The following is a 24,784-nucleotide window of genomic DNA, read 5'->3' on the forward strand; positions in this document are numbered from 1 at the left end:
CCTTCTTGGCACTATGTGTTTTAACCAAGGTCTCTGAGAAAGGTTGTTTCCCCAGGTAGGGATTTTCCCCTGAAGTTAGGGAGGGAATAAAACCTCTTAACTAGTGCCAGGTGGGTAATTAATCACTTTAACTATGAACAATCATGCTTAAGCTACATAATCTTTACTCCCTGGAATGGAGATAAGAAACGCCCTAACCTTTGTAATAGAGATTGGTAGGATTGAATCAACTGGTATAAATACAGATGTAGTAAGACAGAACTTAGAATACAGAGCTTAGAAGACAGAACTTACAAGACAGAACTTACAAGACAGAACCTACACAGAACCTACAGACAGAAGAACTTCGCTGGAGAGAACATGGCAAAAGATCCTGGACTGAACCTGACTACAGAAATTGGCAAGAGAACCTGACTAGAACCTGGTGACTGAACCTGGCTGGAGAACCTGGACAGAACCTGGCTGGAGAACCTAGCAAGGGAACATGGACACAGAACCTGGCTGGAGATCCAGACCAGAACTTGGCTGGAGATCCTGGCTGGAGATCCTGGCTAGGCTGCTGATCAACTGAACGCTGTCTCCGTGTTATTCCTTCTCGCCGACTCCATCCACACCTTTGGGGACCCCTGGACCTGCTGGGGTTGGACCCCGGCATTAGTGTATTGATATGGAAACAGACATGACTTGATCTCAACTCCTTGTAGGTTTAGACAAGAAGATCATCAAAAAGATTCCCAGGTCATAAGAACAACTTAAAGTGTTATGACTTTCCTTAGGCCTGTTGCTTTAAGGAATGGCGGAATAGAGCTCTGTGACCAAGCTCCACATGGTCCTGCCACCCCATTCAATTAACCAGCAAGCATTTATTGAATGGCTATTCTGGGCCCAGATTATGAAACTCTGACCTGAACAGTCCCTGCCCTTCCAGATGTACTCACACAGTCCCTTTCTAGATGTGAGTGGACCCTGGCTAGGATCAGCTCAAAGATAGCTGGAGCCTGACTCCTTGTGATGTGTTGCTGTCTGGAGCCACCATGGTTGATTGTTTGTGGGAGTAGAGGTGGGACTGCCTGTGGGATACGGAGGCACTATCCATTTGGATCTTCACACAGGCTTCTGTGTTTGGATGTGGGCTTTGGTAGAACTAAGCATGCTGGTCCAATGAGAAATTTTTATTGCTTCTGTCAGAAATCTGGTGTCTGGAAACTTGCTATTGATCTGCTAGAGGGCTTGGAAGGCAAAGCTGAGCTGTTGGAATGTTGGAGTAAAAACCCATTACATTTGTTTAATAATGAGCTTGTATTTTAAATAATTTTATTTTTAGATTAACTTACCCTGCTTTTTACTAAAGGATCTTTTTTTTTAAGGCCCCAGAACACAGTTAAGAAAAACCCAACCTAAATAATTATGCAGGGTTTGATTTGAGCATGAAGAGAATCGCTTTATTCATATAGGCTCTGTTTGACCACTTAATAGTTGTGAAATCTGAATATTTATCAGCTGTTGAGCACTTTCTATGTGCCAGGCCCTGTGCTACATGTTTTATATCCATGATTTCATAAATTACTCACAGTAGTCAATTTTGCATAGATCCTCATGTTTCCTCCACCAGGAGGCGAGGTTAGGAGTAGTGCAGTAATTGCTAAGGGCCTATAAGAGTGTGATGATTCTGGATAGCTGAGCCTCAACACCTTCAAATGTGAAATAAAAGGCATAATAGCTACCTCCCAGGTGCTTGTCATGAATAAATGAAGGTGTATATGCACACACTCATATGACATATATGTGTGTATATTTATCATTATAAATTCAAAAATTAAAATGTATATATACATAGTCATATATATGCATATGTGCATGTGTTTTTCTGGTAAAAAAATACACATTTAATAAATAGTATTATTTTAACAGGTTTCTCCTTTCTCGAAGGCCAGTTTACTTCTGTAGAGAAATATGTGGTAAGAAGTAAACAAAGAAGCTTTCATTTGAGGTTTGTAACATACTCCTAGGTGGAGTTTCAATTACAGCACTTTCTGCCATTTCCCTGCTTAAAGGTTTCTGGAAATTGTTCTCTTTCCCATTAGTTAAATGAATTATTCACCGATAGGACTCTTTCGCTTTTACCTCTTGTGATGACGGCAGGAATTTTAACCTCTCATTCATTCAACTTCTAGTTGGAATGAGGCCCCTTTCCCTCTGGGTGCCTTTGCCTGCTAGGCTGTGAACTCCTTAAAAGCAGACACTGAATCTGGTCAAGGTTACATTCCCTGGCCTGTGCAGATGCTCTGTCACCTGCCGTCTTCCTGTGGGGTCAGGCAGAGTCACCTGAACACCTCCCAAACAAAGGTCACTAGAAAATACAGTCAACCCACCAAATTCTGTTTGTTGAGGGAGAAAGATCTTTGGACTCCAGGGTTTTTCTTCCACTCTCTATTTCGCAACACTTCTCAGGCCTTAGCTCAGGCTGGGATAATTCATCTCTGCTGGAAAATGTATTAGAGGTTATCTATTAAAAATGGTGACAGACTTTTTCCTAGTAGATTGAAAAACATAGTACAAAACCCAAAGAAGTTAACATCCATACAACATCAGCAGAGGAACAGGCAGATAGACCAATGAAGCAGAATACACTGCAGATCATGCCCTCTGTCCCAACAACGTTTATAATGACGAACATGACATTTCGAATCAGTAAAGGAAGGAGAGATTAGTTTCTTATACCCGTTCAGAGAAAAATAGAAAGAATATTGATCTCCTATCATCCCAAACAAATTCCAGGTAGATTAAAATTCTAAACACAACAAAACTATATTCTCTTAGAAAAAGGATAGGAGAATGATTTTATAATCTTAACATCAAACCCTGAAACCACAAGGGAAAAGATTGACAGGTAAATATTAAAAAATATTCAAGAACATTTTAAGAATGAGTACTGCTAGTCAAGGTAATGCAAAGGGCATGTGGCCATATATTACTTAGGCTACTAAAAACCATTCAAAAGTAATATGTTTAAAAAATATATTTGTGTTCTATCTATCTATCATTATCTGTCTATCTGAAAAAATAGGGTAGGATCTTTAATCATTATACAATTTTACCTTGTATCAGCTTTACTTATTTTACTAGCAGAGATTATTTTTTACATCTTTGGCAAAGTGCTTCTGGAACAGCCCACATCCTCTACCCCTCTCTAATCTTCTGAGAAAGACTATAACATAAATGACTGCCTTTAAAAATTGACTTGTAAAAACCCAGAATTTATTTTAAGCTGAAATAAAATGTTGACTAAAATAGTCTATCCTTAGACTCTCTGTTTGACATGTAACCAACCCCATTTACTATTTTTTTTTTCTATCCAATGGCTATCACATTTCTTTTTAATTGGATCTCTACTGGTGTTTGCAGCTGGAAATCATTTCCACCTCTTGTTTAAGGAAGGAGAAAGTCAGTATTGGAAGAAAACTTAGAATTCATCTGGTCAAATCCCCCATCTGAAACTTGAACTCCCTCCACAAATCCCCCTCCCTGAATGTGCCACACTGGCTGCCCCAGTCTATGGACAAGGCAAAGAGCATAGAGCAGAAAAACAGTAGGAAGGGGAGCTGTGGCAATCCTCACCCCCTAAAACCTTACTATGTTTTATGTGCCACTCTATAATATAGGAAAAAAAAGTCAATTAAAGATTGTTTCATAAAAGGCCTTACTTTCTGGATGGGACTTCTGTTCTACCATACGGACAAAGTAATAAACTTACATGGTAGAGCCGGAACATTTATGAGAATGAATCATTCCTAAATTATCAACTCACATTATCATATAAATGATCACTTTTGCTTTCTCTCCCAATAGTGCTATAATCTCTAATTAAGCAGTTTATACATGTTTAAGCGAGACTACAGTGCCCCAGAAAACTAGCGTTATATTGCTTTAATAACAGAAATGCAATATTATTCAGACAGCTTTCATCAGATGCTTAAGTCTCTGGGTTAAGTTCCAGTCAGTCAACCCTATATCTAATAAGGAAAACAAGTCAGACACTGAAGGAAGTGTCTGAGCTTGGTATATTCAAAGGCCCAGATCAAATTGCTGACAATGAAATTTGCCCCCAGTCTCTGACTCTCTCCTCTCCCCAACCCTAAAAACTCCTCCTTTAAGAACATGGGTCTCTAGAAGAGAAAAGAAATAGAAAATAATGATCCTACCTTTGATGCATGGTGGCCATGATATGGACAATTAAAAAGAAGTTCTCTAGTCTAGTGAAAAGAATGGCTAATATAATGGTTTGGACTTTAGTGATGCTGATTGGCTCTGTGGGAGAAAAAAAAAAAAAAAAAGGAAAGAAAGAAATGACCCTGAGGGGGAAAACAGACCTTCATAAATGTCATCATGCATCATGTGGGACAAAAGAGCCAGTGAAATTAGAGTTTGTACAGTGTGTTATGCTGATGCTGTTTTCAACAAGTTCTGCCAAAGTCCTAAAACCACAAGCACTTTTAGAGTTGATAATTGCCTGGCGAGATAATATGCTTTCTGTTCACTGCAGTCTAAGTGAGGGAAAGAGGATCCTGTCCAGAGAGTTTTAATTGGCCCAAAAGCCTTAATCAGATGATGAATCTTCCTCTGTGAACCCCTCTCAGTCTGTCAAGAGGAGCCCTGCCGCTAACTCTGAAATTGTTGGCAGACAAACACTTCTTGTTAGGAGTAAGGGCATTGTAGAAAGGTGCACACAAACACAATATACAAATAATGGCTCTGCCTCGGATGGTTTCTATTTGTTTGTTTTTCTAAAGATCAGGATGAAGCGAGAGATTATAGTCTTTTGCCAGTGGAACACAGCAGATATAAGAACCAACTCACCCTTTTAGCAAGAGAGTGTATTTGAGTGGGTCCTGCCTTCTTGATGTTAATGTAGTAGAGATCTATTTGGTACAAAATCAAGAAATAGGGATACCTTCTTTTTTTTTTGTACAAACTTTGGATCTGGGAGAGGGAAAAGGGGAGAGAGAACATGTGTGAGACTGAGCAGGCTCTCTTGCAACATCAGAACAGCTAGTGCCTGAGGCAGAGTGCCCTGCAACATCTCCCATTAAAGCCTCACAATTTATCGTAGCCTATAAATGTAAGACTCCTGTAATACTCCCACTTTGGACCAATTTCTCATTCTTGTTCCGGGATTTTTATGGTAGACAGTGAGCTACTCTGGAGCCACTAAACATGTCTTTTGGCTGGGAGGCAAACACCATGAACCACCCCTTTCATCGCCTTCTTGAAGCAGAGGTGCTAACCCTTCAGCCAGGACAACCTCTTGGCTAGCTGCCTTTTGTTGTCTGCATGGCTTCTTTGTTGGTTCTCTTGCAGAAGTTGGACATCACAAAAATAATACAGATTCTGGTTAAATAAGTGATTCCAATCCAGGTTTTCCTGGCTCCTGGGGGGCAGGTGGTTTAGTCTGGAGCAACCCAGACCCCAGGTTTCTACTCTCTCCCTGCCGTTGTACCATTTTCAGCCATGATAGCAGGTGATTATATTATGGAGGGGAGTGAGTGTTTGGAAACTCAAAGAAAGGGCCACTCACTCTGCCTAGTTCCTTCCTTGTTCTCTTAGTGGTTCAGAGTTTTCTGAGTGCTTTTATGTCCATTATCTCAAAATGGTCCGTGAAGAGAATAGGGTAGACATTATTTACACTCTTATAAATGAGAGTTCTGAGCCTCAGCAAGGTTAAGTAACTTCCAGGATTACGCAGCTAGTACATTTTAGCCTTGAGAAGAAAAATTTCTCTTCTGCTTCTAACTTCTCTCCTCTTGAGGTCACAATGGTGAAATATCCACTGAAAGGCAAATCATTATTTTAAAATTTGTAACTCAGTCATATTTGAAAATAATAGTTCAAATTTCTGAAATGAGTATTGATGATCACATAAGATAATCTTCAACTACAGAATTAAATAATCTTTTTGATAAATTCTTAGCCAAAGAGAGTGAAATTTAACCATTATTGAGTTTCCTTTTTATATTCATATATCTTAATTCTGGTTTAGGTGAGAAAATAAGATTTAGCCAATGGTTAGTAGAAGATTAGCCAATGATTATTGTGTAATTGCTAACATTACCTTGTGAAATGCAAATAGTAAGTGGATCATATTTTAAACGTCTAATTATCCTGTACATATAATAGCAATTTTTGTAATAACTTTTTTATTTCTGAGACAGGCATTTTAATATATACTAATAATGTTAAGGTAGCCATTTCACCCATTAAGTAAATAATGTGCACTTTTAAGATTGCCCATTTAAAGTTCTAAGCCATATACTATACTGGACTAAAAGCACATTATTTCTCTTTCCTCTTATAATTAATTAGAGGCCCAATACACGGATTCGTGCACCGGTGGGGTCCCTCGGGCTGGCCTGTGGGGATTGGGCTAAAACCAGCTTTCTGATATCCCCTGAGGGGTCCTGAATTGAAAGAGGGTGGTTCTCGGGTGACGCACCCAGGAATTGGGCTTTCTCCTCTCTGGGTTCAGGGTGCAGGTGAAGCAGATTCAGGGCCAACAGTGCCCAAGGAGCAACTTAACTCATGGCCGATTCTGTGAGGAATCGAGCTCCCTCCTCTACTGGTTGGAGTGTCTGCCCCCTGGTGGTCATTGCACATCATAGCTACCAGGCAAATGGTCGAATGGTCGGACAGTCACTTGGGCTTTTATATATATAGATAGATTGGATATGTAGAAAATTATTCCATCTTGAAAGAGGACTAAGATTACTGAGTTCTTATTTTGTGTCCCAAATTTTATATATATCATCTCTTCCAATCATAAATTTTACCATTGGGGAGCTGGGTTTCAGAAAAGTTAAATAACTTGCTTATTTATGCTCCCTCAATTATTTAGTGATAAAAATAACATTTATTCCATGTATTTTCTCCAGGATGTTTCCCAAGAGAACTTATTGTTTAACTTTTATAAATGTACATATAAACAAAATCATGTAAAAAGACACAAAGTCCTCCTATTTCTGGAAGATCTAAAGGAGATATAGAAAAATGAATGTGGAAAAAAATTTACTTTGCAGAAAAAAGCTCACTGTAAATTCACTTGTGAGTAAGAATTAGTGATGAATGTTGGAAGAGGTTAACTGAAAAAACTGATCTATTGAACAATTTTCACCTGTATTTGTAAAACTAAACAATCCATAATCTGGTAATTGCATGATGATGCTTATGAAAAACAATTAAAATGTTTTAGTCATGCTATTTATCTGATTTTGAATGAGCTTAGGGTAATGTAGAAAAGGTGGCAGGACTTGAGAATATAACCTCTAAACTGGGGAAACACTTCTGATAAAAAAAAATATATTTTTATGAGATATAACTGTGGAAATTACAATGCACTTGGGCTAAATAAATGGCACAGTGAAAGGATTTTGATTTTAAGTAATGTTCCAAAAGAGATGGTAACTCTATGTATGAAATTACCCTGCTTGTCTAGTGTCTTACTTTTATTATTGTCTCTCCCAACTAGAATGGAAGCATCATAAAGACATGGACTTTAACAAAAAATGTTTTTCAGATTGTATCACCTCATACATAGAACAATGAGTGATTGAATAAAGAAATGTGTGAATGAAAGAGAAAAACTAAATGGTCACACCTTGAACCACATGGCCATTTCCTCCCAATCAAAGTTGATTGGACAATGGTCAGGCCTCTGATTCAAGGGCAGCCAATCCTTAAGCTCAGTAGGGATGTCTGACTGGTCTGATATGAAAAAGATATAGGTCTAGAGGACAGTCTCAAGGAAGAGCCTGAGGTCAAGGTGGGTAAGGAGAAGTGGAATGTGCAGGAGAAATACAAGGCAGAGAGAGAAAAGATATGCAGAGGAGATAGAAAGCTCATAAGGTTTTGTAGTGAGAGGAAGAGTAGCCCTGTAAAGAGCCAAACTAATATGTTGGAGACTACCAGTGAGGAGGCCCTGTTGTCTAGATGTTCACTCAACCTTGGTCTCCAAACAGCTTCTATTGGCTTTTTCTCCATGAGCACCTGTCCTGCCTCGAATCTCCTTGTCTGTGGGATATTGTGTATTTCCTTGGTTTCTATACCCTTAGTGGACTCTAAATTGTCTAATCCAACTAGCCTTCTTGATGTCTAATTTAGAGTGCAACATGTTCTGTTCTGCTCTTGGAAAAAGTCATCTAATATTGGAAAGAGATTTTACAGTTTGCAGAGTACTTTAATGTATATTGCACAAATTGTTCCTGAGCGCAACTCCTCTATATGAAGTGGCTCTTGATTTCCTCTAGGTGTGGAATTTCTCTATGTACTTGGTTATCACTATGATTTCTCCATTAGCATGGATCATAGGTTTTATTTATGTAAATGCCTTACCTTTGCTACTAGATACAAAACATCTAGAAGGCAGAAACAAAGTCCTGTTTACATCATTCTTCAGTTTTTAGTATCATGCCTCATACAACATTGCTACTACATGAAATCTTTGTTCAAATGCTGAACTCTTTTCAAGACTGAATGGAAAGCAATTCCAGAACTCTGATTGCACTTATCTATATGAAATTTGATCTTAAATTATAAATTTTAGAGTTGTAACTTAAAAATATTTCTTTCTTGAAATATATTTGTATAAACATTTTTTTCAAATATCTATATTTGTGGTTATATTTGCATGCTAATTCATACAATATTCACAACAGTTTCTGAAGAACCTCCCATATTGTTGTATAAATTTATAAATAAATGATCAAAAAGGAGACTTAAAACAAGTATCCATTATAAAATTAGTAAAATTAATTCCAGATACATTTTTAAGCTATTCAAAACATTTGTTTAGATATTTATTTTTCAAAATCATAACTTCTCACACTGTGTCTTAATGAGGTCTTCAGATTTGATGATTGCTTTTGTTTACTATGCAACTGGTGTTCTGAGGATTGAGTCTAGAGTGAGTAAAGTCATGATCCATGGGATACACATGTGCCTCAAAAATCCTAAAATTTCCCCTTGTTTCATCCTATTTTATTTTTAAAGACCCAGAACTGAAGACGGAGGAAATCAAAAGCATACCAATAATCAAAATGTACAAGATTATACGTATTGCTCAAGTAAAGATAGCACTAGAATTTTGCATAAGATGAATAAATCTCCCTTTTAATTCTCATTGGGTATAAGATTCTAAGCAACTATGTTATTATGTTTATACACTTTAGATCCTTGGTAAGCTTACTTTAATAATAGAATAGAGGAAGACCAGATAAGACAACATTTGCTCTTTGAATGATTTTACCCTTGAAAAAAGTGAATTTCTGTTTTATTAGCTACTCTACTAAATGGGTAGAGAAGCCCAGGTCCCAGGTACCTCCCTGGTGCCAGAGGGAAGCCGGTGCCGGCAGGCAGGGGAAGAAAGACCTACTTTTGTAAGAATTTCGTGCATCGGACATCTAGTGGTGATATAAAATGATATGGGCTATAATGGGTAACTGCAAAGTTGTTCAATTTAGCAGGAAAGAGAAAGGAGAGTATTGCAGAAGTCTGGAGAGAAAAGGTGGATTCGGAAAAAAGGACAGCTTGGAAGGTCATCTTAAGCAGTTTATTCTTTTAAAAAATATATATTTTTATTGATTTCAGAGAGAAATGGAGAGGGAGAGAGATAGAAACATCAATGATGAGAGAGAATCATTGATTGCTGTCTTCTGCACACCCCCTATTGATGATTGAGCCTGCAAAAGGGCATGTGCCCTGATCTGGAATCAAACTGTGACCTTCTGGTTCATGGGTTGGTGCTCAAGAGCCACGCTGGCTAGGCCTAAGCAGTTTATTCTTTATTTTGGGGTCAAATAAGAGAAATTAAGGTGTGTTTTTTTTTTTTTAAATAAATTTACAAGGCCAGAGTTTCACAATGTGAAAGATGATTTGGTGAGGGCAAGACTGGGATAAGGATATAGTTTCTCAAGTTGGTATGTGTTGTCAGAGCATTTTAGAACATAGATTGCAAGTGAAATAATATCTTACTTACATTTTTAATTATTGTTCTTCACACACAGCAATTTTAAAGTTCAGAAATTAAGCATTGTTGGCTAAACAAGTTTAAGCACATAGTTAAATATCATTCCAGAAAGCACATTATGCCTTACTGTCCACCTGCCTATCCTTTTCTTCACTTCAGGAAGGGAAAATAAAGTAAATATGCATTGCAGAATTCATGAATACATGTAAAAATAGAGGCAAGTGGATTATTATCTCCCCTCATGCAGGAGGCATATCTGATATGTGTGTCAATAGGTGCATGAGGATTAGTGGTATAGAAGGGCTTGAGATAGTGGGACTGGGCTTGAGACCCAGTTCTAGAACACCTTAGTCATGTGACTTTGAAAAGCTAATTGATTTCTCTTAGCCTCAGTTTGTTCATCCTTAAAATTGGGTAGCCGATTCCTGCTTTAACTATTTTATAAGGTCACAGTGAGAATCCATTAAGATAATGTCTTAAGTACAAAAATGCTTAATTTATGCTGGCTTTCAAAACAAGGTATTCTTGGGGAATACCAATAGCAAGATATAAAAAGTTTTAGAGAATCTTTCTTCAAAATGCTTAAGTACAAATATCTACTCCAGAAAATATCATACTATCTCTAGGCTTTTAACTCTCTGATCTGTTTTCTACTCTAAATTGATGTGCAAACATAAGATTTTATTTTTATGAGTGATGGTGTCTGGCTCAAAAAGTTTACATTATGAATGTTGCACAATGATTATTTCTCTAAGCAAATAGGACATTTTCTAGGACTAACTGCATGGAATAAATACTAAGGAAGGGTGTTTGAGTCAGTACACATGGTTTATTTTTAATTTAAAATTTTTTGAGGAAAATAGTTTTGTGCAGAGAAGAGAGAATTTCAGGTGCAATCATGTACCTTGTTAATTTAACAAGATCAATTAGGCTATGAAATTATATCTATAGGGAGAATGTTGGTTCACATATCCACATAATTCACCTCATTTACAAATATTCTTTCACTACTCGATTACCAAATATTTACTTAACATTACCAGAGGTTGCTAGGGAAAATACATTAGCAACATTAGAACTTCAAAGCATTTCTAATGGAACTTCAAAGCATCTGCAACTCTGGCAAACTTGGAAGCTTAACCACTTTTTATGTTCTCTTTTCTGCAAAATTATTACCATGGCAGGATGATATAGAACTGACTGGAGCCCAATTGAAGAGCCTGCTCAGCTCCCATCAGTGACCTTTGTTCAGAGTTGCATGGACTGGCTTGTCCTGTTGGAGGGCACTGAAATGAATGTCCACAGAGCTCACCGTGATGAGAAAAAAATGTTCACAGAAAAAAAAAAGGAGCCTTACAATTTTTTTTCTACTTTAACTTAGAATATGAAGATTCGAAACATCAACTATTACTGTATTAAGATTGTTCAGGTTCCTGGCCAGTAGATGACTCTATTATTTTAGGCCAAGATGCTGTCCAAGGCACTAATTTGAGAGGTTCAGAGTAGCCTATATCAAAAGAACAATTGAAGTAATGAAACATAAGTTTCATTACTTAGATAAACCTGAATAGTGAGACATATTGAATGTTTCAAGTAGATCTTCCTTGTGTTCATAATTAGTAAGAAAACTTATTGAGGCACATTGACACAGACTTTTCCTTCTGCCCTTATTTCTCATCCATGCTGCAAATTGACAACAAAGCTTATGGTAGATCCAAATGGTCTTATTGTCAGCAATGCTGAAACATTTCACTGCATGACACACTTTTTCAATTCTTTTTATATAATAATATTAAGCACCTATTACAAGAAAAGAACTGGGGTTGTTTTGTTTCATAACCATAATTTATATCTTATTCCAATCTACTTGATCTAAATGATTAGATATCATCTACATTTTAGATAATGATAGTTAAAAGGGGAGCTATAGAAGAAAATGATTGAGGAGTAAAACTATAACCTAGCATGTAGGGCAATTGAAAAGTAGAAAAATAAAATTGCAATGCATTAGAGATTGTATTCAAAGGGCATATAGAGCCTCAGTATTTTTGAAAGTATGTGGTTAATTTATGGGGGGCAACAGGTAGAAACAGTACCAAATATTTAAATTAGAAGATGGCTAATTTTCTCTCTTGGGAAAAACACTTGAAATCTGAATTTCAGTTTTCAATTTGCAAAGTGATAAAATATGATATCTACTTAATAAATTTGTTGAATGACTGCACTCTGAGGTAATATAGATAAAACTTTTGTGTGAATTGTAATGTAAGTTAGCATACCTTGTTGGTCAAAGCCCCTTTTTTTATTGGCAGAGTTCACAAAATCTATTATTTATTTCTTCCTCTTTTTATAAAATAAAAGCACCGCTCCTCCCTCCCCACCCACAACAACAACACAAAAGAAGTGCTGCATTTTATATTTCTTCCAACAGCCATTTCTTTGTGAGGGGGTGTTCTCATTTGTAGCTGGTGTTTTTCTCTCCTCTTTCCACTTGCTCTTTACCCCTGAATCAAGTGTTCGGACTTTTTCACTCCATAATAGCTATTGACAATTAAGTGGACAAGAGATAAGGAAAAAAGCCTTTGTTATGCAGAGTTACCAACAAAGAAACTTATTTTAGCAAGACCAAAAGGGTTTCTATTAGTCATTGTCCAGATAGCTTGGGAATATTTTAATCTTAGTGAACTTCTATTGCTCTAGTGTTTATTTTAATGAGGCTTGATTTTGTAGTATCTTTACTAAAATATTTTCACATTTTCTCCACATATTTTTTCTTTCTCAGACAATAACAATTCACTTGTAGAGACATTTTGGGGGGAATATCAGGGCATGGTGAGTGATTAAAAAGTGATATATAAAACATAGTCCTCTTTTAGAGGGTTATAATTTGCCTCTTAACATAGTTATAATGACATAAAACAAGAAAACTTCAGAAAGAAGCTTAGACATAAAATTTTAGAAAAATAGGTGAGAGACTAAGCTTTCAAGATGTTGATGACTTGTAGAGGCTAAAAATATATTGTATGTATTGACTACAAACTAATCCATTCTAAGTATTAAGAGAAACATCTTGTATAGAAGAAAGAGCCAATGCAGACCAGATTAGATGTGATAACTAGCAAAAAGGAAAGCAGATGTGGCTATGTTCCAGCCACCTTGCTCAATGCCAGGAATAGGGAAACATTATTACAAGGGTACAATAGGAGTTATGCTGACAGATAATAACACGATTTTTAAATTTGATCTGCAGCACCTTTACAATGTGAATCAGGAAAAAAGGCATTCAATAAAAACATATGAGTTGAAGGAAACAGATGCAGCGGCCATTGCCAGAAGCAGTCCTGAATCACCGAATTTTGAGATGGAAGTTCTGATGTTCTTAACTCTCTCAGAAGGTCAAAGACAAATTTATCCCCTTAAATAATTATATTTATATAATTGCTTACATTTACAAAGGTTTTTTTGTATAAGTTTTTCCCTTAAATTAATGTTCAGTGTCTCACATTGAGAGGAAAACGTCCCCGACAGTGAGAAAGCTTAAATCCCAAGGAGGACTGGAGTATTTAAACAACTGAATATAATATTTTGGAGGCTCAAGGAGGAAATAACAGAGAATATAAAAATAATTATAGTTGGGGACTGTAGTTGACATCTATTATTTTCCCTCTCCTACCTCCTTTCCTTTCAGAAATTGCTGCCTTCCCTTGCCATATGATTCTGATAAGACTATCAATCAGCCCAAGCTGGTTTTGCTCAGTGGATAGAGCATTGGTCCTAGGACTAAAGTGTCCTGGGTTCGATTCTGGTCCAGGGCATGTACCTTGGTTACAGGCTTAATCCCTAGCTTTGGTTGGGGCACCTGCAGGAGGCAACCAATTGATGTGACTCTCTTACATAGATGTTTCTCTTTCTCTGTCTCTTCCTCTTTCTTCCACTCTCTAAAAATCAATGGAAAAAATAACCTCAGGTGAAGATTAACAACAACAATAGCAACAGCAGCAACAAAAACAACAGAGGACCAATCAAAGGGCACTGTTTCTCCTCCCCTCCCCCTCCACAGATGTGGTCACATGAACCGAGGTGGCAAATCAGAATGTCCTATCCTTCTAACTATGATGATTGGTCACATGATCAGTCCAGGGCCAAGCAAATCCAAGTAAGGTCACTGGGAGTCCTTGTTGAGGTAATTAGTTGGATGTTTAAAGAGAGATCCTCTATGTCTTTCTGAGGGCAATGTCTATGTAGATCTGAAATTGCTGGTGGCTATCTAATCTTAACACATGGAGAGAATCAACCCCAAAAGAAAAAAAGCCATAAAGTGAGGAAATGATATTTTTTTTAATATATTTTTTTATTGATTTTTTACAGAGAGGAAGGGAGAGAGATAGAGAGTTAGAAACATCGATGAGAGAGAAACATCGATCAGCTGCCTCCTGCACATCTCCTACTGGGGATATGCCCGCAACCCAGGCACATGCCCTTGACTGGAATCGAACCTGGGACCTTTCAGTCCGCAGGCTGACGCTCCATCCACTGAGCCAAACCGGTTTCGGTGGAAATGATATTTTTTAGCATCTGGATATAGCTGTGCCAAAGCTAGGCAACACCTGACATTTTTGCCTAGTAAACCAATGCATTTCATGTTCACTTGGATGTGTTTGAATTGTGTTTCTGTCATTTACATTAAGAGCTCTGAATAATACAGAGAATCAACTCAAATTTATCTACTATCTATCTATGATCTTAAAATATTATTGTACATTCCAGTTAGGATAAATGTATTTATTACTTCAATAGCTATTCTTTGAGTGTCTTTCAAGCACTGGAGAGGCACTGGTTATTCTGTACTTCTCTCCTCCTGCCTTTTTAACGATTCCTCTTAAGAGCTATAAAATACTATGACTATTAAACTGATTGAGGAGCCTCATGATCGTAGCATGAATTCATCAGAAGGGTTTGTACTCTTTCAAAAAGGAATTTCTTCCTCCTACATTGGGGGTGCTTGAGATTTCACTGGTGTATAGAAGTGTATATTTAGAGGGATTCATATTTTATCTGTGATTTCAAATAAATAAAGAAGTGTCATGAAGGAAACAGCAGAAATATATTCCAAATTAGTGTAGTAACACAGAAGTGTAGTTTCAACAATTATTCAACAGCTTTTTAAGTGTGAGGCATTATTGAACTTGCTTTGACCCAGATAAAGGGGACAGAATATACTAGTCTTTCTTTTGCCTTTTGGTTACTATCCTCTCATACATCTTTCTGATTATATATTACATTATAAACTAAGTCTTCATATTTATGGCAGGATCATGTAGGGAATTAGGCTTTTTTATGTTAATTTTCTAGATAAATGAAAATTACCTCCTTAAATGACAAAATTGTTTTATAACAATAAGCTTTTTGAAAGGAGTCTTTAAAAAATGCATTATGCCCGGATGGAATGACTCAGTGGTTGAGTGTCAACCTATGAACCTGGAGGTCACAATGGTTTGATTCCAAGTCAGGACAAATGCCTGGGTTATGGGCTCAATCTCCAGTGTCGGGTGTGCAGGAGGCAGCTGATCAATGATTCTCTCATCAGTGATGTTTCATCTCTCTCTCCCTCTCTCTTTCTCTCTAATAAAAGTATATTTTTAAAAATGCATTATATATTTCTATGTTTTCTTATACAAAGTATATATACTAATAAAAACCTAGGTGGTTCTCACACCCTTGCGCAACACCCTCACATCATCACAAGATGGCCACCACAAGATGGCTGCCACTAGATGGCCGGCAGGGGAGGGCAGTTGGGGGTGAACAGGCCAGCAGGGGAGGGAAGTTGGGGGTGATTAGGCTAGCATGGGAGGGAAGTTGGAGGTGAGATCAGGCCAGCAGGGGAGGGTAGTTGGGGGGGACCAGGCCCACAGGGGAGCAGTTAGGTGTCAATCAGGCTGGCAGCGGTGCAATTAGGTGTCAATCAGGCTGGCAGGCAGGCAAATGGTTAGGAGCCAGCAGTCCCAGATTGTGAGAGGGTGCAGGCCTGGCTGAGGGATACCCCCCTCTTGCATGAATTTCATGCGCCAGGCCTCTAGTAGTAATAATAATACAGCTATTGTTTAATACGTGGGTTCCATGTGGTGGTCCCTGTATTTGCCATTTACATTCAACATTTAATTTATACCTATTTTTGTGATGGAAGAGATACAGTCCTCATTTAAGAAAGGAGTAAATTAAGGATGAGAATAGTCAAGTAACTTAGCCAAGATCACCAAACCATAAGGACGTAGAGCTGGTGTTTGAACTTAGATCTGTCTGACTCCCTGGCTACTATACTTAGCATAGTGTCCTCATTAAGAACATAAAGTGTGTGCTTTGCAAATATTAAATTATGTTTACCTTTGCTTTAAATACTCTAAACTGTTTGCCCTAATGCAAATGGCCTCACATTGCTTTTCTTTTGAATTATGTCTCCTTTATAATTTTCTCTAAATTTTCTTTCTTATCATCAGAATGCTAACTCTAATTCATTGCCATTGTGAGTAGGCCTGGCTATAGCAAAATGTCTCCTCCATTTCTTAGTTGCTTTTAATTTAAGTAAGTTTTCTAGGCTATGTTATCTCAGGTCCTTTATGTAGCATGTGGTCAATAATAATGATAATAATGATAATATAGTGATCATTTACTGAATATAATTTATAAGCCATTTAGATGTATTAAATACTGAGTGGCCAGATTATTATGACCACCTGACGTTTGTAGGCAACTTAGCTATAATTTTGCGCTAAAGTTGCTAGAGGGCCAGACCATTGTAAATAGGGAAGCAGGTTGTTTACCACGACAGTAGAAGTGATTTTTTTCCTGAAGATATGGGTAAACAACGCAATTTAACAGACTTTGAACGTGGGATATCTTTGAACATGAGTGGCCAGATTATTATGACCACCTGATGTTTGTAGGCAAATTAGCCATACACTGCATCATATGGGATATGGAAGCCGAAGGCCTGTTCGAACACCTTTGCTGTCTGCAGTTACCAAGATAAAACATCTCCAATCCACACAGGAACACAAGGATTGGACAATGGAGCATTGGAAAAAAGTCATGTGGTACGATGAATCATGTTTCCAGTTGCATCATGCAGATGGCAGAGTGAGAATTTGGCAGAATCAGTATAAAAGCATGCACCCCACATGCATGAGTACAATCCTTCAAGCTGGTGGGGGCAGTGTTATGGTTTGGGGCATGTTTTTCTGGCTTGATTTGGGCTCTTTAATTCATGTGGAACAACGTCTGAATAGCACAACATACCTAAGTATCATTGCTAATCAAGTTCAGCCTATCATGTTGATGGTGTATCCCAAAGGAGATGGCTTCTTCCAACAAGACAATGCACCATGCCACAGTGCATATATTGTGCAGGAGTGGTTTCAAGAACATGAGGGAGACTTTACCTTGCTTAGGTGGCCCCCACAATCACCAGATCTCAATGCAATTGAGCATTTGTGGGATGAAGTTAAAAGAGCCTTCAGGCAGCTGGTTCCACAACAATTAAATCTCACAGAACTGGACAGTCCTATTCATCAGGCATGGTGTCAGATTCCTCGCATCACCTTTCAACATCTTGTGGAGTCAATGCCAAGAAGAATTGCTGCAGTATTGAAGGCAAAAGGTGGCCCAACGAAGTACTGATGGGGTGGTCATAATAAACTGGCCACTCATGTTCAAAGATATCCCATGTTCAAAGGCTGTTAAATTGCATTGTTTACCCATATCTTCAGAAAAAAAATCACTTCTACTGTCGTGGTAAACAACCTGCTTCCCTATTTATAATGGTCTGGCCCTCTAGCAACTTCAGCACAAAATTAGAGTTAATTTGCTTACAAACGTCAGGTGGTCATAACAATCTGGCCACTCAGTGTATATGTGGTTTACTTAATCTTCACTTTAGACATTCCTATTGGTTTTTCCCCTTATTTCCTTGGTATCAGGTAAGTATATGGCATCATTTACCTTCCTTAATTGAGCTACTATACACACACATGCGTGCACGCATGCACACACACACACAGAGTCATGTGTCATATAATAATGTTTCAGTCACCGATGGTGATCTCATAAGGTTATATCAAAGAGCTGACAAATTCCTATCATCTAGTAATATACCATTCGTAATGTCATAACAATGCATTACTTATGTTTGTGGTGATGCTGGTGTTAACCTACTGCACTGCCAGTTGTATACAAGTATAGCACATGGAATCACAGTAGTAAGCTATACTACCTAAGTTTGTGTAAGTGCACTTTATGATGTTTTCACAATGATGAAATTGCCTAACAACGCATCACATCTCACAGAATGTATCCCTATCTTAAGCAACACATTACTATATATGTATAGATACACACATCCTATATAATAAAAGTGAAATATGCAAATTAACTGTCCCTCTGCTATGCTCAAGCCACACCCACAAGCCATGCCCACCAGCCAATCAGGAGCAGTTATGCAAATTAACCCAACTAAGATGGCAGTGGCCATGCAGCTGGAGCGAGCAGGAGGCTTGGGTTACCCCTGGTGATGGAGGAAGCCAAGCTTCCTGACTGCCCTGACGGGACCTGGCCTCTAATCAAGGCTACAAAGTTTCAATTATAGAAGATAAATAAATCCCAGAAAAAAAATCAAAAGAAAAAAGGAGAGGCTGGGAGCTTGGGTCGTCGGGGGTGTGTGGCCAGCCTGAAAATGGCCCTCAGCCCCTCACCCAGGCTGTCCAGGCACCCAAGCGGGACCCCCACCCTGATCCGGGACACCCTTCAGGGCAAACCAGCCGGCCCCCACCCGTGCACCCGTGCACTATCCTATATAATAAAAGGGTAATATGCAAATTGACCCTAACAGCAGAATGACTGGGAATGACTGGTCACTATGACACACACTCACCACCAGGGGGCAGACGCTCAATGCAGAGCTGTCCCCTGGTGGTCAGTGCACTCCCACAGGGGGAGCTCTGCTCAGCCACAAGCCAGGCTGATGGCTGCCAGCACAGCGGTGGTGACAGGAGCCTCTCCTGCCTCCTCAGCAGTGCTAAGGATGTCCAACTGCAGTTTAGGCCTGCTCCCCGCCGGCAAGTGGACATCCCCTGAGGGCTCCTAGGCTGCCAGAGGGATGTCTGACTTCCAGCTTAGACCAATCCCCTAGGGAGCAGGTGTAAGCCAGCAGATGGACATCCCCCAAGGGGTCCCAGACTGCAAGAGGGCACAGGCTGGGCTGAGGGACGCCCCCCCCCCCCCGAGTGCACAAATTTTTGTGCACCGGGCCTCTAGTCCTATATAATAAAAGCCCAGCAACTGAATGGCAGAATGACCAGAACAACCCATTGACCAGTTGCTATGACGTGCACTGACCACCAGGGGGCAGATGCTCAACTCAGGAGCTGCCCCCTGGTGATCAGTGTGCAACCACAGGGGGAGCGCCGCTTGGCTGACCAGGATGAGTGGCTGCTCCCACTGCAAAGCTCGGGCCAACGGGCAGGAACCCAGGCTGTGATCGTTACCTCCTCACCCCAGGCTCCTTCGCTTCGCTCCCTCCAGACGCCTGCAGGCCATGCAGTGCCACCTGGCTCACAGAGCTGACCCTGGAGGCTGGGAGGTGGGTTTGTGGCCACCACAGGACTGAAGCCTAGTCCACTGCCTCTCAGTGCTATTATCCCTGGGTCTGGCCCCAACAGGGTCCCCTGGAGAGATGTGTGCTCTGGCTCCATGGAGGATGCCAGACCAGGGATCAACCACTTAGAGGGCGGGTCCACAGCAGCTCGGCAGACCAGGATGAGCAGTGCTCCCACAGCAGGTCAATTCCTGCAGGACATGCCCCCACCAGTGCACGAATCCTGTGCACTGGGCCTCTAGTATACTTATAGTTTCACAAATATTTTCTCATATTTACCCTTGCCAATATTTGAACTCTGGTCAAATATTGGCAAGGCTAAATATGAGAAAGAGAAAACCCCAAATGGTGATATGCCAAGGACACCTTCAGTAGAGTCATGATATGCTGGTTGGGTAATGATTTAACTACCTCTGTTAAGGGCTGAAAGGTTCACAAGCATCTTATTAATTCATGTGAACACTCATTATTATTCATCTTCAGTACCTAGGGCTACAGGATGGTAGGAAGTTTATCTTTAAATGAACACTTCTCAGTTACACTAATAGCAATGTATTTTGCTGTAATTGTTCCTTTGGAGCCATTAGGTGGTTAATATGTAGAATGTGAGTACACATTTTACAGCACAAGGCTGCTTGACACGATTGTAAAGTTTGCGTTGTGAATGTATCTTTAGTAAAATGATTTTTTTAAAAATATATTTTATTGATTTTTTACAGAGAGGAAGGGAGAGAGATAGTTAGAAACATCGATGGGAAAGAAACATCGATCAGCCGCCTCCTGCACATCTCCCACTGGGGATGTGCCCGCAGCCCAGGTACATGCCCTTGACCGGAATCGAACCTGGGACCCCTCAGTCCGCAGGCCGACGCGCTATCCACTGAGCCAAACCGGTTTTGGCGTAAAATGATTTTTTTTGCTGAAATATTCCCACCTGAGCAACATAAATATGGAAGTGTCTGGAATTTCATACACTTATCTAAATGTAAGGCCAGAGGATGGATTTTTTTGTTTGCCTTATTTTTAAAAAAAATTACTCAATGCTTTTCTCCTCTCTGACATTGGGTTAAAAATAGAAAACGGAGAGACAGTGGCTTCCTAAAAGGAGACAGTTTATATTAGCGAGATGGATATTTTATTTTTATGCAGTGTTGGAGAAAAAATTTAAGTCATTTGTATGTTATAGTCTATGTGAGTTTTCTTTGAGCTAAAATTGCAAACTAGGTGTGCAAGTGTGTGTGTGTCTCTGTGTGTGTGTGTGTGTGTGTGTGTGTATACAAGTGTGCATGTATATTTGTGGGATGTGGCCAAATAATGCCTACTTGAGTGCTGAGACCATTGAAATTTGCAGATATAGGTTTATATTTGAGCCTATATCTAACAGTAGCTAATAAAAAATTACTATCTTCAGTGAAATGCATATTTTTAAAAAATATATTTTTATTGATTTCAGAGAGGAAGGGAGAGGCAGAGTGAGAGACAGAAACATCAATGATGAGAGAGAATCATTGAATGGCTGCCTCCTGCACTGGGGATTGAGCCCACAACCCGGGCATGTGCCCTGACCAGAAATTGAATGATGACCTTCTGGCTTATAAATCATTGCTAACCACTGAGAAATGCTGGCCAGGCTGAACTGCATATTTTTAAGCACATTCTCTACCTTTACTAGTATTTAACTAATCCAAAAATTATTTGGACTAAGACTATACCTTGGGAGGGTTATAAACCACTATAGATAGGGCTTAGCAAATTAACCTTAAGTATTTTCACTGGAAAGACTCCATGAGTTATTCAGATATTTTAGGGGAAATGCACATAAAGGAAGAAAAGACCTTAAAGGGCATCTAGTTCAACCACCTTTGGGTGCTTCAATTTAGTTTCATGAGATCCCCTGCCAATAAAAGTATACCTTGTTCTACAGAGATAATTCATTATAATTTTGTTTAATTTGTCTATTCTCAATATTCTTGGTGGAGACATCTTTTCATTTCTTACGTTTATGTTTTACTGTGTCCTTTTTGCCTTGTTTCAGGCTTCCGTAGCTCATTAATAGTTAAAAACTGTGTTGTTAAATATTGTGGTATTTCTAAAATTTCCATTCCTCTACCTGTCATGGATTTACACTCTAAGGATGTGATTTATTAGATTCCTGATTCTCAGCACCTTACCTCTGAGAAAAGCCAGAGGAGCTGCTGAGGTCTAAATTTAGAGATATGAATGAATTGATAAATAGAGGGATGTAATCAGTGCTAGCTCTGTGTACCTGACTATGTCTGCGGGCGTAATTTAATAGAATAGTTGGAAGTACTGTGAAGAATTGCACCCTTGGGAAAACAAACTGATGTGACACAACACTGTTTTGTATGAAGCTTCATGTCTAGAGGTGTGTATTTATTCTTTGGCAGGAAAGCGTGTTCTTGATTACTGCCATGGCCTCCGTCCATGCTTTAATTGATTTTTCTTAGAAAATTTTTGCTTTTTCTCTTAGGTAATTCCATTTTACATTATTTTCTGCCCTGGATAGAGTAAACTCATTTCAGGAGGGGTTAACTCCCAAACTGCAAGCATAGAAGTACGTTCTACAGAAAGCACTGTGCTGCATCCTGGCTGCCTGTGGCTTCTCTCCTGACTTTGGGTTCAATATGACTTTCAATCTTTTTTAATGAACAACACATATTTGTTTAAAGATAGTGTAAATAACACAGAAGAACAGAAAGTAGAAAGTAGTCACTTCTATCCCAGCTTCTCATTTTTCTTTTCTTTTCTTTTCTTTTCTTTTCTTTTCTTTTCTTTTCTTTTCTTTTCTTTTCTTTTCTTTTCTTTTCTTTTCTTTTCTTTTCTTCTTAATCCTCACCAAGGATATTTTTTCCATTGATTTTTAGAGAGTGGATGGGAGGGGGGAGAGACAGAGAGAAACATTAGAACCTGTACCCAGGGTACGTGCCCTTGATCAAAATCGAACCCAGGACCCTTCAGTTCATGGGCTGATGCTCTATCCACTGAGCCAAACTGGCTAGAGCCAGTTCCAATTTCTAGATGTAACTACTATCACTCATTACGCATGTGTTATTCTGGGCCTTTTACTATGTACATGCAGTTGTATGTACATTTTAATATAGAAAGTTAATTTGCTACATATGATATTTTGTATCTTAATCTCTACACTCATAAACATTTATAAGACATACTTCTGAATGAATTTATGTTCATCTACTTCAATTCTTTTATTGAATTTAAAATATTCTAGAATATAGATGTACCACAGGTTGTTTTACTGAAGAACCTTTATGTTGTCTCCAAATTTTCAATATTACAAATAATGCTGCAATGAAAACAATTGTACATATCATCCTTGCACACACATGAAAGTCTTTCTGCAAAGTATATGGCTACAAATAGAATTGCTGAAACAATAAACTTTCTCTTTAAAATTTTGATAGGTTCTGCTGAATTACTCTTCAAAGAGTTTTTATCTATTTATAACCCATCAAATGTATATAATAGTTGAGCAAGTTTATTAAATGGAAATAAATTACCTTTTTCTCAAGGTTAACATGAGGATTAGGTGAGGTGACACACATAAAGCATCTAGACCTGTACCTGACTCAAAGTGGGTGCTTGATAAATCGTCATTCCTATCTTTTTACTTCTCCAGCTGTTCCACTTTACACAAAGAAACAAGGCAGCAATTATTAGCTGGAACCAATTTTTTCATCTGGATTATATTCTGTGTTCTCAGCACTCTAATATTCCTACCTACATCAGTACTGACTTCTTTTGTTTATGCATTAGTTTGATTTTATACTTATTATATAGCATAGACTCTGCAATTCTGATGACTTATATATTTAAACTAGAGGCCCGGTGCACAACATTTGTGCACTGTGTGTGTGTGTGTGTGGGGGGGGGGTCCCCTCAGCCCAGCCTGCACCCTCTCGCAGTCTGGGACCCCTTGGGGGATGTCCCCCTGGGTATCAGGCCTAAGCCGGTAGTCAGACATCCCTCTCGCCATCCAGAGCTCTCACAGTCCGGGACCCCTAGTTCCTTACTGTCCACCTGCAGCAGAGGCGGGAGAGGCTCCCTCCAATGCCGCTGCACTTATCAGCCATGAGCCCAGCTTCTGGCTGAACAGCGCTCCCCCTTGTGGGAGTGCACTGACCCCCAGGTGGTCAGTGTGCATCATAGCAACCGGTCGTTCCACTGTTCAGTTGATTTGCATATTAGCCTTTTATTATATAAGATAAGAAGAAAAGTAGTTACATTCATTCAATAAATATGAGTGAACTTTGTTCAAGATACTGAACTAGGTGATGTAAAGAAGCAAAGATAGATTTTCAGACTTGCTTTTGGTCTGAGAGTTGAGGGGTTAAGAGGTTGAGGAGGTGGGCATTGTGAGAGGCAAGAAAACGGTAAAGGGCAATATACTGAGACAGTGGTATTGCAAAGTGAAGTCATGTACTTGTGAGTGTGGGGATGCAAAGTATAAGTACTGACTTCTTAACTGTTAGAGTTCCTACTAGTATTGCCTTTATATAAGTCATGTTCTTTCTATGACACACGGTGCTCATCCTAATCAAAATTTCAGTGTCTTATAAGTAATTTGCAGATGTCTTCTCAGTCTTCTTATTGTGACTCTTGATTTCCACATGCTTTGGAATTTTGAGCCATGAACTTCTAGTTTGAATGATCCAGGATTGAAGTGATTGAAGTGTTCATATCTATTTGTTTTGATAAAAAGTCATAAAAGAAGCTCTGAGAGATTTGCAGATGTTAAATGTTATTGCTCTTTAGCATAGACCTCCACTCCTTGGACTCTGGGGGCACTCCGGTAGTTCCTTTCTGAAGTCCCCACACTTAGATTGAGATCACTCCTACTTTCTGGAATTGTGTATTCCTCTCCATACTTGATTTTTCATGAGGACTTAATTCACATCTTTGATTGGGTCCCATCTCCAAGCTGTGAGTCTTATTTGAAAAGTGAGATGTGATGTAAGACTATTCAGTAGAGGAGAAATATCTTTCACTTAGTGTATGTTATGCACATGCAATTGAGTTCAAGTTTACAGGTTACCTTAGAGAACCATCAGGGCCTGACACTGGTTGTCTCCAAGAAAACA

This window comes from Myotis myotis, unplaced genomic scaffold, assembly GCF_014108235.1.
Source record: "Myotis myotis isolate mMyoMyo1 unplaced genomic scaffold, mMyoMyo1.p scaffold_m19_p_2, whole genome shotgun sequence".
Lineage (NCBI taxonomy): Eukaryota > Metazoa > Chordata > Mammalia > Chiroptera > Vespertilionidae > Myotis > Myotis myotis.